Below are 16,694 nucleotides of genomic sequence, written 5' to 3'. Positions count from 1 at the left end.
TAAAGGGCCATACAACATATCAAAAATAAATATGGAGACTCCATGTAATAAGAGTAATAATAAATTTATTCCAAAATTGTAGCAACAAGGAGACAACATTATAATTTAATGAAAAAAGTGCAAAAGTGCAGGAAAGATGATTCCAGAGAGTATTCCCAACTAAGGGCCCCTGCCATTATGAATACGGAACAATGGGAGGGCAATTAAATATTCAATACATTGTAATTACATAAATATATTGCCACTTACCCATCAGAAAAAAGTACAATAGTACTGGGCAAATGCCAAGGCAGGGGTCCGGTGCAGGAGAGGGAAGCCCAATGTGGTATTGATGTAATCACGATGACCTGAAGAATAAATCTCTCTTATCACTTTTATGGCATGGTGAATGGTGTAAAAAAAAAGCAAAAACCCCAAAACAAAACTATTCCTGAGTTGCTGTTTCTTTTTGATTCTGCCACACTAAAAGTAGAATGGAAAGCGAAAAAGAAATTATTTAACCAAAAATGGTACCAATAAAAACTCATCCTGAGAAAAAAATAAGCCCCCACATGACTGTGGGCACAAAAATAAAAAAAAACCTATAGCCTACAAAACCAGTGATGCCCTACAACCTTTATTTTGTAAAAAAATCTTTAGTATGACAGGCGCAAAACCTAAATAAAATATATAAAGCTGATATCACTGTAATCGTACTGACCGAAGGAATAAAGCCGCCTAATCACTTATACCGCGGGGTGAACCGTGTAAAAAATAAATAAAGCCAATTTTTCAACCTCTAATGATTGGTTCATTCTGTCTCTAAAAGATCGCGGTACGGTGCGGCTCATATTTATCCTACACTCCATGCTGACCGCTCCCACCAGGATTACATGTTAGGATGTGTGCCCTCAATCAGGAATAGTAGCATATTGGTTGCAGTGTCTTTTCGCGTCCAAACCGCTGCGTTATGCACTACAAGCACAGTGGATGGATTAATAGCTGGAGAGATGCGAGTGTCCTCAGCTGGGAAAACAGTGTCTGCTGCCTCATTAGTAAATAGATTAATTGTGTGTTTCACCGGAATCACGTATTTCGGAGATGTAGATGGAAACCCCGATGTAAGTGCTCAACATAGAGCACAAAAAATTTGTGAACTGATCCAAAATGTTCTATACCAAAATTGTCACCAAATAGCATTCAACTCAACCCACAAAACACAAGTCTCCACTTAGGTCCGTCATCAGCTAACGGAAATATAGGGGCCTTCCTCATTACTAGTAGCACAAAAGCTCTCGAGTAAAAACATTATGGCTCCCGCCCCCCATAAAAAAAGAAATCCATCAAAATCTGTGCTCCCAATCCAAATGCTTTCTCACTTCTGAGCCCCACAATGTGCCTAAACTACAGTTAGCGTCCACATTTTTGCCATTGTTGTAGTGAGTAATGCCCGTAAGAAATGTGCGGGGTGCAGGTTTACAGAAGCACGAGCTGGGCTCAATGTACGGGCACTACAATGTGCTGGGCACAAGGGCTTATTTGCAACTTTTAGTTTTGCAACATTCACTGTGGTTGACACATGGCTGTTTTCCAGAGACTAAATAATCACTACACCTGTAGGTGAGTTCCCAGTGGTGCGTAATTTCCAAAATTTGGTCACTTGAGGGGGATTTCTTCTGTTCTGGCACTTAGGGGCTCTCTAAATGGAGTCCGCAGACTATTCTAGGAAAGTCTGCTCTCTAAATATTAATTGGCGCTCCTTCTCCTGCGAGCCCTATGATGCGGACAAACAGTACTGTACATGTGGGGTATTGCCACATTCAGGAGAAATTGTTTAACACATTATAGGCCTGTTTTACTTATCCCCTTTGTAAAAAAAATAGAAATCTGGGGTTAAAACAACATTTTAGCGGTAAAAATGTAATTATTTTTTGTTCACAACGCATAATAGTATAACATTTTTTGACATACCGGTAGTGTCAATACGCTCATTGCCCCCTTGGAGGAATTCATTGAGGGGTACATTTGTAAAATTAGGTCAATTGTGGGGGGTTTCTGCTGTTCGGGCATCTCAAGGGCTCTGCCAATGTGACATGGCACGCCTACAACATTCCAACTAAATCTGCACTTCAATATGGTGCTCCTTCCATTCTTCAGTTTGTTGTGTGCCTCAAAAGTAGAGATGAGTGAACCGGTTCGCGGTTCGGCTCGAGGTCGGTTCGCCGAACGGAGGTCCCGTTCGAGTTCGGTTCGTCGAACGTTCGGCGAACCGAACTCGAACCGCATAGGAAACAATGGCAGGCATTCACAAACACATAAAAACACCTAGAAAACACCCTCAAAGGTGTCCAAAAGGTGACAAACAACTCACAACACAACACAAACACATGGGAAAGTGACAAGAACAAATTCTCATGCGAAAACAAGAGCGTAACGAGGAAAAAAAAGACGAGACACAGATATAGGCATGCCACGCCCTTCTAAAATCATGTAAAACACCGCAAGGTGACTCCAAGCGGAGTCTCCCTTTTTTAAAAAAATTGGGCCACACAGACACCCCATCAGTGGCAGCACTTGTGCCCTAGTTGCAAACAGGATGTTTTGATTTGCATCAAGCACATTCAAAAATACGCCATAATTAACTGTCCCCAGGATGACACCGGGGTAGGTAGCAAAGTCTTTCCTGATCCCAGCTCTGTTCATCTTGGATCATTTTTAAAAACAATGTAAGCAAGGGTTACTCCAAGCGGAGTCTCCTTTTTTTTTCCAAAAATTGGGCCCCACACACACCCACCCATTCAGTGGCAGCACTTGTGCCCTAGTTGTACACTTCACAGCTAGAGTTGCATCAAGCACATTCAAAAATATGCCATACTTAACCGTCCCCAGGATGACACCGGGGTAGGTAGCAAAGTCTTTCCTGATCCCAGCTCTGTTCATCTTGGATCATTTTTAAAAAACACAGCAAGCAAGGGTTACTCCAAGCGGAGTCTCCCTTTTTTTCCAAAAATTGTGCCCCACACACACCCACCCATTCAGTGGCAGCACTTGTGCCCTAGTTGTACACTTCACAGCTAGATTGGCATCAAGCACATTAAAAAATACGCCATTCTTAACCGTCCCCAGGATGACACCGGGGTAGGTAGCAAAGTCTTTGCTGAACCATGACTTGTTCATCTTGGCTCCTTTTAAAAACAATGTAAGCAAGGGTTACTCCAAGCGGAGTCTCCCTTTTTTCAAAAAATTGGGCCACACAGACACCCCATCAGTGGCAGCACTTGTGCCCTAGTTGCAAACAGGATGTTTTGATTTGCTTCAAGCACATTCAAAAATATGCCATAATTAACTGTCCCCAGGATGACACCGGGGTAGGTAGCAAAGTCTTTCCTGATCCCAGCTCTGTTCATCTTGGATCATTTTTAAAAACAATGTAAGCAAGGGTTACTCCAAGCGGAGTCTCCCTTTTTTCAAAAAATTGGGCCACACAGACACCCCATCAGTGGCAGCACTTGTGCCCTAGTTGCAAAAAGGATGTTTTGATTTGCATCCAGCACCTTCCAAATCCAAAAGCATTTACTCTCCCCAGGATGACACAGGGGTAGTAAATTCCTTGTGGATCCATGACTTGTTCATTTTGATGAACATTAGTCTGTCCACATTGTCACTGGACAGACGCGTGCGCTTATCTGTCAGCACACACCCAGCAGCACTGAAGACACGTTCAGAGACAACGCTGGCAGCTGGACACGACAAAATCTCCAAGGTGTAAGTGGAGAGCTCTGGCCATTTTTCAAGATTTGAAGCCCAAAATGAGCAAGGCTCCATTTGCAAAGTCATGGCATCGATGTTCATTTGGAGATACTCCTGTATCATCCTCTCCAGCCGTTGACTATGTGTCAGACTTGTTGTCTCTGGTGGCCTTGCAAAGGAGGGTCTAAAAAAATTATGAAAAGATTCCATAAAATTGCTTTTACCAGCACCAGATACGGTCCTACTGGTACGGGTAGACTGTTGAAGATGATGAGAATGTCCCATGTTTGTCAAGTTACAACTGGGAGATTCACTCCCTGCACCTGCACGGTTGTTTGGTGGAAAAGCCGAGCTAAGATCGAGTAACAGCTTCTGCTGATACTCCTGCATACGTGCGTCCCTTTCTATGGCTGGAATTATGTCACAAAATTTGGACTTGTACCGGGGATCTAATAGTGTGGCAAGCCAGTAGTCATCATCACTTCTAATTTTGACAATACGAGGGTCATGTTGGAGGTAGTGCAGCAAGAAAGCACTCATGTGTCTTGCGCAGCCATGCGGCCCAAGTCCACACTGTGTTTGTGGCATAGAGTTGCTAACCGTTCTTTCTTCCTCTGACATCTCCCCCCAACCTCTTTCAACTGAAATTTGACCAAGGTCTCCCTCATCCGCTGAGTCTTCCATGTCCATGGACAGTTCGTCCTCCATTTCTTCACTTTCTCCTGCACCTTCCTCAACATTTCGCCTGCTACCATGCGCCCTTGTTGATCCCTGTCCCCCATGGTCCCATGCCTGCCGCGTTGGTGATGATGAACGTCTGGACCTTGGAGATGTTGTTATGTCTTGCGCATATGAATCCTCCTGTAGTTCCTCCCCTTCCTGTTGTCCCACCCCCTGACTCCGAATAGTGTTTAGCGTGTGCTCCAGCATGTAAATGACTGGAATTGTCATGCTGATAATGGCATTGTCAGCGCTAAACATATTCGTCGCCATGTCGAAACTGTGCAGAAGGGTGCATAGGTCCTTGATCTGAGACCACTCCATCAGGGTGATCTTCCCCACCTCTGCATCTCGTTGGCCCAGGCTATACGTCATGACGTATTGCACCAGGGCTCTGCAGTGCTGCCACAGTCGCTGTAACATGTGGAGAGTCGAATTCCAGCGTGTCGGCACATCGCATTTCAGGCGATGAACCGGCAGGCCGAAAGACTTCTGGAGCGATGCAAGTCGCTCAGCTGCGGTGCTTGAATTGCGGAAGTGAGCAGACAGTTTTCGTGCCCTGGTCAGAAGGCCATCTAGGCCGGGATAGTGTGTTAAAAATTTCTGGACAACAAGGTTCAACACGTGAGCCATACAAGGTACGTGTGTCACCTTGCCGAGGCGAAGGGCCGCACCCAGGTTTGCAGCATTGTCGCACACGGCCTTACCAGGCTGCAGGTTGAGTGGAGACAACCATTTATTAAACTCGGACCGCAGAGCTGACCACAACTCCTCAGCTGTGTGACTCTTATTCCCAAGACATGTCAAGCTAAAGACCGCCTGATGCCGTTGCGCTCTGCTGCCAGCATAGTAATGAGGGGTGCGTGATTCCTTCTGCGCAGTGAGAACGCTGGTGGCCTGACCAGGCAGGCTTGGGGCAGAGGTGGAGGACACAGATGAGGTGGAGGAGGCAGAAGCAGTGGCGGAACTTGGACAGACAGAGGATTGACACACAAGTCGTGGGGACGGTAAGACTTGTGCAGCAGACCCTTCACCATCTATCACCATAGTTACCCAGTGCCCAGTCAGCGACATGTAACGTCCCTGTCCATGCTTACTGCTCCAAGTATCGGTGGTAAAATGCACCCGTTCACACACAGAGTTTCTCAAGGAAGCGGTGATGTTGTGTGCGACATGCTGGTGTAGCGCGGGCACACCTTTCTTAGAGAAGTAGTGGCGACTGGGCATCTGGTACTGGGGCACAGCGACAGACATAAGGTCTCTAAAATCCTGTGTGTCCACCAGGCGGAAAGGCAGCATTTTAGTAGCCAAGAGCTTACAGAGGGATAAAGTCAACCTCTTAGCTTTGTCATGGGTCGCAGGAAATGGCCTTTTATTTGTCCACATCTGAGGGACAGAGATCTGGCTGCTGTGTGTAGACGGTGTTGAGTAGGGTGTCCCTGGAAAAATGCAGGTTTGTGAGGAAAGTGCAGTCGGAGACATGATGTTGCCTTCATCCAACGTTGGTGCTATCGATGAGAGAGCTGTACACACACACTTGTTTCCCCTTCCAAACCAACTGACGACCTACCCAGCAAAGTGCCTGTTGCGGTTACAGTGGTGGAAGTTGTGCGTGGAGAAACAGGTGTGACAGCTGTCCCCACAGTCCTAGAAGATGAAGAGCGTGAGGATGCACTGGAAGGGGCAGGCCATGGATGGTTCGCTCCGCTAGGCCGCATTGCAGCACGGTGAGCTTCCCACTGGGACCTATTATATTTATTCATGTGACGATTCATGGAAGAAGTTGTCAAACTGCTGAGGTTTTGACCTCTACTAACAGAATCACGACAAATTTTACACATCACATAATTTGGGCGATCTTTTTCTATGTCAAAAAAGGACCAGGCTAGGCAAGGCTTAGAGGGCATGCGACCTGCTGAGCCCCCCCGACTAGTGGTGGCTGATGATGCAGTTGTAGACGTGCTACCAGTGCTCCGACTCTGTCCAGGAAGGCGCAAGGTAACTTCGTCGTCGGTTGCATCCTCCTCCACCGCCTCTGTTGACCTCCTCGAGTGCCTGACTGTGGGTTGACAGTAGGTGGGATCTAGAACTTCCTCATCAATTGTTGTGTTTGCACTCCCCTCACCCTCAGACCGAGCCTCTTCTTGCCCTGACCGAATATTTAAGTTGTCATCCCAATCGGGTATCTGCGTCTCATCTTCATCAGTATGTTTCTCATTGTCTATAACCACAGGTGTTACAGTTTGTGACAAAGGGTCAACATTATGCTCAGAAACTTGGTCCTCACGGCCTGAATCAGAGTCACAAAGGTTCTGGGCATCACTGCAGACCATTTCCTGGTCTGTACTCACTGTAGCTTGGGAGCAGACCTCTGATTCCCAGGCTATAGTGTGACTGAACAGCTCTGCAGACTCAGCCATCTCACATCCACCATACTGTGCAGGGCTGATGGAGACTTCAGAGCTGGGAGAAAGCAAGTTTGATTGGGATGACAACTCAGAGGACTGGTGTTTTTTGGATGCGGTAGTTGAGGTGGTGGAGAGGGCACTTGTTGGACCACTTGAGATCCATTCAAGCATTTTCCTTTTTTGGCGATCATCTACCTTTGTTCCTGTTGTTCGTGTCCGTAAAAAAGGGAGCACATCGGATTGTCCACGGTAAGTAGTAGACATCTTACTTTTGCTGGTAGATGGTCTATCTTCAGCAGATGTTAATGGAGCTTTGCCACCTTTCCCACGGACAAACCCTTTTTTTCCTTTTCCAACATGCCTCTTCCCCTTTCCACCAGCATCTGTCATTTTGCCACTCATGTTGATTGCGACAAGATTGTGCACTTAAAATGTGGTAGTAAAAATTGAGAGGTGGTGTAGATTGCAGCGGTGGTCTAGCTTTATTAACAGCAGAATAATAAAGAATAAATATCCCTGACAATGCAACTACGGCCCTTAAACTGGCAGCATAAATTGCTAGTATAATGGCTTAGTAACAATGAGTTGGAGTGTGCAATGCAGGCAGACGTGCTGGAAATATCTTTGCACTAGTGGGACTATACAGAAGTCCAATAGCCACGTTTAGGATGCCACTAAGTTCACTCAGTGTTTGCTAGTATAATAGCTTACTAACAATGAGTTGGAGTGTGCAATGCAGGCAGACGTGCTGCAAATATCTTTGCACTAGTGGGACTATACAGAAGTCCAATAGCCACGTTTAGGATGCCACTAAGTTCACTCAGTGTTTGCTAGTATAATGGCATAGTAATAATGAGTTTGAGTGTGCAATGCAGGCAGACGTGCTGCAAATATCTTTGCACTAGTGGGACTATACAGAAGTCCAATAGCCACGTTTAGGATGCCACTAAGTTCACTCAGTGTTTGCTAGTATAATGGCTTAGTAACAATGAGTTTGAGTGTGCAAAGGGCAGGAGGGTACAGTGGCAGGGTTGTGGGTCTCTGGGTAGAGGAAAGGAAGCCTGCTTTTCTATCCCTCCTAATGGGGAAATGCAGCGAGGAAATCCCTGACCTAAGCTACACAGACGCTGTCATCTTGTGTATCTGTTAAACTCTGTTTTAAACTCTGTCACCTATGGCTCTGACCCTGCCGGTATGAGCCCTTAAAAGGACTGATAGAAAGTGCTATCCCTAAGCTGTCCAGCGCTGTGTATGGAGCGTATACAGCAGTATCGGCGATAGGAGCTGCGCCAGTGATGTCTGACACCAAGGACGCAGAAGGCAGATAATGGCGTGCTGGAGGAAATTGTCCGGTTTTATAATGCAGGGACATGTGACATGGACATCCTATCACACATGCCGTTGCTTCTCTGGCTAAAAGTCCACTTAGCTGTGTGTGTGTTTGGGATTGGCTGACATGCTGGCCCGCCCCACTACACGTGCGCGCTTAGGGAAGGAAGACAAGGAAAAAAAAAAAAAAAATGGCGATCGCCATTATACATACAGCAGTGATCTGAATGCGCTGTTCCCGCACACTATACACTGAAATGTCATAATAGTGTGACTTACACTATTACAGCGGAAAGCCAGCTAGGAATTAGCTGGTTTTTTTGCTGCTAGAACCGTTCTCGAACGTATCTAGAACTATCGAGCTTTAGCAAAAAAGCTCGAGTTCTAGTTCGATCTAGAACAGCCCCCAAAATCACTCGAGCCGCGAACTGGAGAACCTCGAACCGCGAACAACTCTACTCAAAAGTAGTTTTCGACCACATATAGGGTACTGGCGTACCCAGGAGAAATTGCATGGTTCATTATCTACTATTACCCTATTGAATTTGAAAAAATTGGTGTTAACGCAACATTTTTGTGGTTAAAAATTTATTTTTTCATTTTCACAGCTCAACCTTATACAATTCTGTGAATCCCCTGGGGATTCCAGGTGCTCACCAACCATCTAGAAAAATTCCTTGAGGGGTCTAGTTTCTAAAATGGGATCACTTGTAGGGGACCTCTACTGTTTAGGCATCTCAAGGGGTCTCCCAAAAATCAAATGATGCTCATTCCGATCCGAGCCCTGCACCCAAACAATTGATTTTAACCACAAATGAGGTATTTGCGTTCTCAGGAGAAATTGCACAGTAAATTTTATGGTGCACTTTTTCCTGATACCTTTGTAAAAAAAAAAAGCTACCTGGTTAAAGTGACAATTTTGTTTTAAAAAAACTTTTATTTGCACAGCTCAACATTATAATTTTCTGTGAAGCTCCTGGGGGTTCAAGGGGCTCATCAAACATCTAGATAAATTCACTGAGAGGTCTAGTTTCCAAAATGGAGTCACTTGTGGGGGAACTCTATTGTTTAGGCACCTCAGGTGGTCTCCAAACATGACATGGCGTCCACTAATTATTGCAGCCAATTTTGCTTTAAAAAATTTGAATGGCGCTCCATTCCTTCAGAGCCCTGCCGTGCGTCCAAACAATTGATTTCCACCACATATGAGGTATCGTTGTACTCAGGACAAAGTGCACAATAAATTGTATGGTGCAGTTTTTCCTGACAACTTTGTAAAAATGAAACATTTTATTGCTAGAGTAACATTCTTGTGTTAAAAAGGTAAATTTAAATTTTTTCCTTCCACATTGCTTTAGTTCCTGTGAAGCACCTAAGAGGTTAATAAACTTCTTGGATGTGGTTTTGAGGGGTGCAGTTTTTAGAAAGATGTCACTTTTGGGTATTTTCTGTCACCTAGGCCTCTCAAAGTCACTTCAAATGTGATGTGGTCCCGTAAAAAATGGTTTTGTAAATTTTGTTGGAAAAATGAGAAATTGCTTATAAACTTTGAACCCTTCTAACTTAACAAAAAAAAGTTAAAAAAATTGCGTTGGTGTAAAGTAGACATGTGGGAAATGTTATTTAGTAACTATTTTGTGTGACATAACTCTTTAATTTATGGGAATAAAATGTCAAAGTTTGAAAATTGCAAAATTTTTGAAATTTTTGCCACATTTCCAAAATTTTCACAAATAAATTAAAATGATATCGGCCTAAATTTACCACTGTCATGAAGTACAATATGTCATGAAAAAAGAATGTCAGAATCACCGGTATCAATTGAAGCGTTCCAAAGTTATAACCTGTCAAAGTGACACTGGTCAGGGTGGCGCAACCAATTATTAGGTTTAGGGGGTTATCATTTTTTCACACAGGGCCCTGTAGGTTTGCATTTCTTTTTCACTTAACAATAAAGACCTTCATTTTAAACTGCATTTTGTGTTTACTTGTGTTACCTTTGTCTAATATTTTAATATTTTCAGCCTTGCTGAAGCATCCCCAGATCATCACCGATCCTCTACCAAATTTCATAGTGGGTGCAAGACACTGTGGCTTACACGTTTTTCCAGGTCTCCGTCTAACCATTAGACAACCAGGTGTTGGGCAAAGCTGAAAATTAGACTCAGAGAAGATTACCTTAAGGCCTCTTTATATGCTGCGATATCGTTACCGATATCGCTAGCGTGCGTACCCGCCCCCAGCGGTTGTGCGACACGGACAAATCGCTGCCCGTGGCGCACAACATCGCTCAGACCCGTCACATTACTTACCTGTCTAGCGACGTCGCTGTGACCAGCAAACCGCCTCCTTTCTAAGGGGGTGGTTCGTTCGGCGACACAGCGACGTCACTAAGCAGCCGCCCAATAGAAGCGGTGGGGCGGAGAGGAGCGGGACGTAACATCCTGCCCTCTGCTTTCTTCCGCATTGCCGGTGGCCGCAGGTAAGGTGAGGTTCCTCGTTCCTGCGGTTTCACACACAGCGATGTGTGCTGCCGCAGGAACGACGAACTACATCGTACACGCAGCAGCAACGATAATTGGGAATAGGGGGCATGTCACCGATTAGTGATTTTGAACGTTTTTGCGACGATTCAAAATCGCTCATAGGTGTCACACGCAACGACATCGCTAAAGCGGCCGGATGTGCGTCACAAATTCCGTGACCCCAACGAGATCACTTGAGCAATGTCGTAGCGTGTAAAGCGGCCTTTATGCTAGAAATTGGGTAGATTAAACTTTGCGAAGGACGTATGAATCAAGCCGCATACAAGGTTATCCTGCAAAAACAATTGCTTCCTTCTGCTCATGCAATGTTCCCCAACTCTGAGGGCTGATTTTTCTAGCAGGAAAATGCGCCATGCCACACAGCTAGGTCAAGCAATGTGTGGATGAAGGACCACTACATCAAAACCCTGTCATGGCCAGCCCAATCTCTAGACTTGAACCCCATGGAAAACCTCTGGAATGTAATCAAGAGGAAGATGGATAATCACAAGCCATCAAGCAAAGAACAACTGCTTACATTTTTCCACCAGGAGTGGCATAAGGTCACCCAAAAGCAGTGCGAAAGACTGGTGGAAAGCATGCCAAGATGCATGAAAGTGGTGATTAAAAATCATGGTTATTACACAAATTATTGATTTCTGAATGCTTCCTGAGTTAAAACATTATTAACCCCTTCACGACCAATGACGGATATATCCGTCATGGATCGTGTGAGGTTAAGCCCCGCCCCCTGCTGTGGGCAGGTCGCGGTGATCCGCGCACATATCAGCTGTTTTCAACAGCTGACATGTGTGCCTGCATGTTATGAGTGGAATCGCATTCCACCCGCAACTTTTAACCCCTTACATCTCGCTGCCAAAGTCTGGCAGCGAGATATATATGTGCGCGGCCATTACTTTCACTTACCGCCGCCCCCACCGGATGTCACGTGTGTGATCACGTGACTTTCGGTGGTTGCCATGGTAGCACAGGGTCATGTGATGACACCTGTAGCTAACATGAGTCACTTTCTCTCAGGTGCGGCATAGTGCCAGCACGGAGAGTAAAGCAGCATATCTGCAGATCTCAGCTCTGTAGCTGAGATCTACAGATAGGGCAGAGTGATCGGATAGTTGATCTATATAGCCCCCTAGGGAGACTAGTAAAATAAAAAAAAAAATTAAAAAATCTTTTTTAAAAAAATAAAAAAAAAACCCTAAAAGTTCAAATCACCCCCCTTTCGCCCCATTGAAAATTAAAGGGATAAAAAAATAAAAAAGATACACATATTTGGTATTGCCACGTTTTGAAACGCCTGATCTATCAAACTGTAAAATCAATAAACCTGATCATTAAACGGCGTAGCGGCAAAAAAATTCCAAACGCCAAAATTACGTTTTTTTGGTTGCCGCAAGTTTTTTGCAAAATGCAATAACAGGTGATCAAATCGCAGTATCTGCACAAAAATGGTACCATTAGAAAAGTCAGCTTGAGACACAAAAAATAAGCCATCACTGAGCCATAGATCCTGAAAATTGAGAACGCTACGGGTTTCGGAAAATGGCACAAAACGTGCACCACTTTTATTGGACAAACTTGTGATATTTTTTTAACCCCTGAGATACAAGTAAACCTATACATGTTTGGTGTCTACAATCTCGCACCAACCTCAGGCATCACAATGACACATCAATTTTACCATATAGTGAACATGGTGAATAAATTATCCCAAAAACTATTGGGCGATCACGCTTTTTTTGCAGTTTTTCCAAACTTGGAATTTTTTTGCTGTTTTCCAGTACACTATATGGTAAAACTTATTTCATTTAAAAGTACAACTCGTCCTGCAAAAAAACAAGTCCTCATATGGCAATATTGACAGAAAAATAAAAAAGTTACGGCTCTCGGAAGAAGGGGAGCAAAAAAACAACAATGCAAAAATGGAAAACGCCCTGGGGATGAAGGGGTTAATATTGTTGTTTCTAAATGATTATGAACTTGTTTTCTTTGCATTATTTGAGGTTTGAAAGCACTGCATTGTTTTGATATTTTGACCATTTTTAATTTTCAGAAAATAAATAAAAAATTTATTGTTTAGAAATTTGAAGAGATGTTGTCAGCAGTTTACAGGATAAAAGAACAATTTATATTTCACTCAAAAATCTAATATATAAAGCTGAGTGTATGTGTGTATGTGTGTGTGTGTGTGTATGTCCGCTAAAGGAATCCGCACTGTCGAATTTACAATCACGAAATTTTGCACAGATGCCTCATGCGACTCAGGGAACGTCATAGACTATGTTTTGACGGGAAAATTTAACCCTGCGCTTTACAGTTAAGGCTGCTTTACATGCAGCGACATTGCTAGCAATGTCGCTAGCGATAGCACCCGCCCCCGTCGTTTGTGCGTAATGGGCAAATCGCTGCCCGTGGTGAACAATATTGCCGGTACGCGTCACACCAACTTACCTTCCTAATGAAGTCGCTGTGGCCGCCGAACAAACTTTTTTTAAGGGGGCGGTTCGTTCGGCGTCAGAGCAACATCACACAGCGGGCCACCAATAGAAGCAAAGGGGCGGAGAGCAGCCGCATGAACGTCACTCCCACCTTGTTGCCGGAGGACGCAGGAACGCTGTTGTTCGTTGTTTCCGGGGTGTCACACGTAGCGATGTGTGCTGCCTCAGGAACGACGAACAACCTGCGTCCTAAATGAGCAACAATATTTGGGAAAGGAACGACGTGTCAACAATCAACGATTTTGTGAGTATTTCGGATCGTTAGCGGTCGCTGGTAAGTGTCACACGCAATGACGTCGCTAACGAGGCCGGATGTGCATCACAAATTCTGTGACCCCAGCGATATCTCGTTAGCGATGTTGCTGCGTGTAACGGGGCTTTTACTCTCCAAAATCGTGCCTCCATTAAACTGAATGGAGGTGGGAACTTCAGGCTATTAATAGCAACTGTCAGTGGTTGCTATAGGAACAAAATAAACTGTTAGTATAAGAAGCTTATGTGTGAGGTAATAAGATGTCGGTGGGGAGACGGATAGAGAAAGACAGAAAAAGACAGACAGACAGGGATACAGTCAGAGACAGACGGGGAAAGAGACAGAGACATAGAGACAGACAGAGACAGACGGGCAAAGAGACAGACCTTGAAAGAGACAGACCTGGAAAAAGACAGACCTCGAAAGAGACAGACCTGAAGAAAAAGACAGACCTGGAAAAAGACGGACCTGGAAAAAGACAGCCCTGGAAAGATACAGACCTGGAAAGAGACAGACCTGGAAAGAGACAGACATGGAAAGAGACAGCCCTGGAAAGAGACAGACTGGGAAAGAAACAGACCTGGAAAGAGACAGATGGGGAAAGAAACAGCCCTGGAAAGAGACAGCTGGGCAAAGAAACAGCTGGGCAAAGAGAGAGCTGGGCAAAGAGACAGATGGGCAAAGAGACAGACTGGCAAAGAGACAGACCTGGAAAGAGACAGACCTGGAAAGAGACAGACCTTGAAAGAAACAGACCTGGAAAAAGACAGACGGGCAAAGAGACAGATGGGGAAAGAGACAGACCTGGAAAGAAACAGACGGGGAAAGAGACAGACGGGGAAAGACACTACCCTGGAAAGAGACAGACCTGGAAAGAGACAGACCAGGAAAGAAAAAGACAGGGAAAGAGACAGACGGGGAAAGAGTCAGCCCTGGATGGAGACAGGCCTGGAAAGAGACAGACGGGGAAAGATACTACCCTGGAAACAGACAGACCTGGAAAGAAACAGCCGGGCAAAGAGACAGCCAGGCAAAGAGACAGATGGGCAAAGAGACAGATGGGCAAAGAGACAGATGGGCAAAGAGACAGATGGGCAAAGAGGCAGATGGGCAAACAGACAGACGGGCAAAGAGACAGACCTGGAAAGAGACAGACGGGAAAGAGACAGACCTGGAAAGAGACAGACGGGGAAAGAGACAGACGGGGAAAGAGACAGACGGGGAAAGAGACAGACGGGGAAAGAGACAGACGGGGAAAGAGACAGACCTGGAAAGAGACAGACCTGGAAAGAGTCAGACCTGGAAAGAGACAGACGGTGAAAGAGAGACAGACACACAAATAGAGAAAGACACAGAGATAGAGAGACAGATAGACACAGAGATGGAGACAGATAGACTGATACAAATACAGACATAGAAATAGAAACAGACAGACAGAGACAAAGACACAGACAGATAAGGAAAGAGACAGACCGACAGACAGCGACACACAGACAGAGACTGGGAGAGAGACAGAGAGAAAGTTAATATCCTGGCAAACGCCTGGGTACTACAGCTAGTATACCTATAAAGGGAAAATTCAGTAAAACTGAAAATTTTGTAGCGGTCTCTTAATTTTTGCCAGAGCTGACATTTATATGCAACCAGCAGGCTGTGTCCTCTATAATATATACATATGTATGTGTATATACACAGCCAGCAATAAACACAGAGCAGCCTGTTACCTATATATATATATATATATATATATATACTAGCTGTAGTATCTAGGTGTTGTCCGGGATAGTAACTATCTCTGATGTCTGTCTCTGATGGGAGACGTCCGAGACAGATGTCTGAGGCAGAGGTCCGTCCGTCTCAGTCCCTCCGTCTCAGTCTCTCCGTCTCAGTCTCTCCGTCTCAGTCTCAGTCTCTCCGTCTCAGTCTCTCCATCTCAGTCTCTCTGTCTCAGTCTCTCTGTCTCAGTCTCTCTGTCTCAGTCTCTCTGTCTCAGTCTCAGTCTCCGTCTCAGTCTCTCCGTCTCAGTCTCTGTGTCTGTTCCTTTCCCCCTGTTTGTCTCCTTCTGTCTCTTTCCCCGTCTCTCTGTCTCTTTCCCCGTCTCTCTGTCTCTTTTCTCGTCTCTCTGACTCTCTGTCTCTTTGACTGTCTGTCTCTGTCTCTTTCCCGGTCTGCCTCTTACTCTATCTGTGCCTATGTCTGTCTCTCTCTATCCGTCTTCCCACCGACATCTTATTACCTTACATATATGCTTCTTATACTAAATTTATTTTGATCCTATAGCAACCAATCACAGCTCCTATTAGTAACCTATAGCTAGCAGCACCATTGACTTTAATGGAGGCAGGTTTTTTGAAGAGTAACTGTAAAGCGTGGGGTTAAATTTTCCCACCAAAACATAGTCTATGACATTCCCTAATTCACATGGTGTGTCTGTGCAAAATTTTGTGATTGTAAATGTGATGGTGTGGATTCCTTTAGCGGACATACACTCAGCTTTATATATTACTAGCTGTAGTTCCTGGGTGTTGCCCGGGATAGTAACTGTGTCTCTATCTCTCTCCCAGTCTCTGTCTATCTGTCTCTCTCTCAGTGTCTAATATAGAAGTTAGGCCTGGCTCAACTATGCAACAGGTAAGGTGCACAGGAAAACACGTAGCAAATACTGTATATAGAAAAAATTCCGGCACACTCAAAGTATTTTTTAGAAGAATTTTTTTTATTTTTTATTTTTGCGTTATTCTTGTGAGGATGTAAAAAAAAAGTAATCTGTCCAAGTCCAACGTTACAACTACAATCTTTGGTCTTTAAGAACTATAATGTACAAAGAAACATAAAAAGGAAACAATAAGTACAACAGGTATATTGAACAGCATATACAGTAGTAATAATGTATGGTGTATCCTCAGTTATGAGGAAAGAAATAGAGTACATATTTGCAAATATAACAGAATTTACACAAGGTCACACAATAAGGACAACAGTTTATATTCTAGGAAGAACAGTAATAATAGACTAGATAAGAACCTCATTGGTAAACGTGATTATATATATAGGAGGAGATAGCAATACAAGTAGACCAACCTCAATCAGCTATGGAATAATGTCTATCACATGTAATGGTCTGTTGTCTAGTGTTCTCTTCTCTCAGAGAGCCTATGGTTGGAAAATTATAAGGAACAAACAATAAAACAATAAAACAAAAGAGCGGGAACCA

This window comes from Anomaloglossus baeobatrachus, chromosome 2 (genome assembly GCF_048569485.1).
Source record: "Anomaloglossus baeobatrachus isolate aAnoBae1 chromosome 2, aAnoBae1.hap1, whole genome shotgun sequence".
NCBI lineage: Eukaryota > Metazoa > Chordata > Amphibia > Anura > Aromobatidae > Anomaloglossus > Anomaloglossus baeobatrachus.
The sequence above is the reverse complement of the archived record's forward strand: the minus strand, read 5'-3'. Positions refer to the sequence as shown.